Source organism: Pristiophorus japonicus, chromosome 4, assembly GCF_044704955.1.
Source record: "Pristiophorus japonicus isolate sPriJap1 chromosome 4, sPriJap1.hap1, whole genome shotgun sequence".
Classification (NCBI taxonomy): Eukaryota; Metazoa; Chordata; class Chondrichthyes; family Pristiophoridae; genus Pristiophorus; species Pristiophorus japonicus.
Window position 1 is genome coordinate 265,676,188 of NC_091980.1, and position 2,607 is coordinate 265,678,794.

Here is a 2,607-nt window from a genome sequence, read left to right on the forward strand (position 1 = left end):
GGGACGACATCCGAACGCTCTCGTCCGTCGACGACGCCTCATGTGCCCAGGTTTTGAGCAAGTTCCCATCGTTGTTTGAGCCAGGCATTGGAAATTTCTCTGAGGCGAAGGTGCAGATCTACTTGGTTCCCGGTACACCACCCTTCCACCACAAGACACGTGCGGTGCCCTACATAATGTGAGAGAAAGTGGTGATCGAGCTGGACAGGCTGTAACGATAGGGCATCATCGCACCGGTTGAGTTCAACGAGTGGGCCAGTCCGATTGTTCCGGTTCTGAAGGGCGATGGCACGGTCAGAATTTGTGGGGACTATAAAGTAACGATTAACTGTTTTTCGCTGAAGGACCAGTACCAGCTACCCAAGGCAGACAACCTATTTGCAACGCTGGCAGGAGGGAAGACATTTACCAAGTTGGACCTGACCTCGGCCTACATGACGCAGGAGCTGGTAGAATCTTCGAAAGGCCTTGTTGTGTTCCTAACACAGATGAGACTGCACACAGGGAGGTTAAAGTAACAGTGACCTCAATCTTTATTAAGACACTCCAGAGTGAGTAACAGGCTTATGTACAGTGCTCCCAAGGGATGCTAGGATCCCTCGCGACTTCAGGGGATGCGCTCCCTGATGGCGGAACATGGAAGTGCATGCTTTACAGATACACAACAGGCCTCACCTGCATCAACACGCACAAAGGTCTGTTCATCTATAATAGATTCCCATTTGAGAGTCGGTCAGCCGCAGCTATTTTTCAAAGGAACATGGAGAGTCTGCTAAAGTCGGTTCCGTGCACCATGGTTTTCCAGGACGACATATTGATCACAGGTCGGGACACCATCGAACACTTGCAGAATCTGGAAGAGATTCTAAGTCGGCTAGATCGTTTGGAACTCAGGTTGAAACGCTCAAAGTGTGTTTTCCTGGCGCCAGAGGTCGAGTTCTTAGGGAGAAGAATCTCGGCAGATGGCATCGGACCCACCGATGCCAAGACGGAGGCCATCAAGAATGCACCGAGACCACAGAACATGACGGAGCTGCAGTCGTTCCTGCGACTCCTTAATTATTTTGGTAATTTCCTATCCGGGTTAAGCACCTTGCTAGAACCTCTACATGTGTTGCTATGCAAGGGAGATGGCTGGGTATGGGGGAAATCACAAGAGACTGCTTTTAAGAAAGCCAGAAATCTGTTATGTTCCAACAAACTGCTTGTTCTGTATGACCCATGTAAACGTTTAGTGCTAGCTTGCGATGCGTCTTCGTGCAGGGTCGGGTGTGTGTTACAACAAGCAAACGAATCGGGAACATTGCAACCGGTTGCTTATGTGTCCAGGAGTTCGTCCAAGGCTGAAAGGGCCTACAGCATGATTGAAAAAGAAGCTCTGGCATGCGTTTACAGGGTAAAAACAAATGCACTAGTATCTGTTTGGGCTTAAGTTTGAGTTAGAAACTGACCATAAGCTGTTCATATCACTATTCTCAGAGAGCAAAGGTATTAATACCAATGCCTCCGCTCACATCCAAAGATGGGCGCTCACGCTGTCTGTATACACGCCAGGCACAGAGAACTACGCTGATGCTCTCAGTCGGCTACCATTGCCCACCACTGGGGTGGAAATGGCACAACCTGCAGACTTGCTCTTGGTGATGGATGCATTTGAAAACAAAAAGTCACCCGTTATGGCCCGCCAGATCAGGACCTGGACCAGCCAGGATCCTTTACTGTCCCTTGTAAAAAACTGTGTCCTCCATGGGAGCTGGTCTAGCATCCCAGCGGAGATGCATGAAGGGATCAAGCCGCTCCAGCGGCGCAAAGACTGCAAGGGGTGGTTCCTGGGGTCAGGTTCACCTCTGACCTACTTGAGCGTTCGAATCGCTCCCATTCCCTTGGGTTCTCGACTCTGGGTTTATTTGCGGGGTGTGATAAAGTGCAAAGGACAACTGGTTTGATGCAAAAGAACTTTGATTTTATTACAGACAAGAAAATACAATGTCAAACTAATAATCACTCTAATAAAGATCAATACATTCCATTACACATTCAAAGGGGGTGACAGCAAAAATTACACCTCCCACCTCCCAGTACCTAATTCTAGCTAGGTTAGACTCCAGGGCAGGCAGGGACTATGCTTACCAATCCTTTCTGGTCAGTTAACGGTAGTTTGCGATTTCGGGGTTCGTTGAATTCTGTAGGTTCTGCTTGCCGAATGTCGGAGAAGATTTCTTACTGCGCAATCTTCAGTTAGGTTGAGTCCGCTGATGCGGTAAGGCACGTTTTAGATCTATGGGGTAAGTATCCGGTTTCCTTCATTAGAAATAGTTTCAAAGTCTCTTTAGGTAATGTTTTCACCTGTTGGTAGTCAGGCCTTAGATTGTAGAGTGGAAACTTTCGATTCTTCGGTTTCTTTCTGTTGGAGTTTTGTTTCGAGTTTGGTCGATCGCGATGGTTTTTCGTTGGTACCACGTTGGCTGTGGTCAGTTGCTGCCACGATGGAGATGTTCTTCCTTCCTTCAAGACTTCAGGACTTCGAGGCTGGTCTCTCTCCCTTCTTGATGGCATTCTCGCAGTATCGCACCTGGTGTAGTATGGCATATAGTGTCTCCTGAGGTA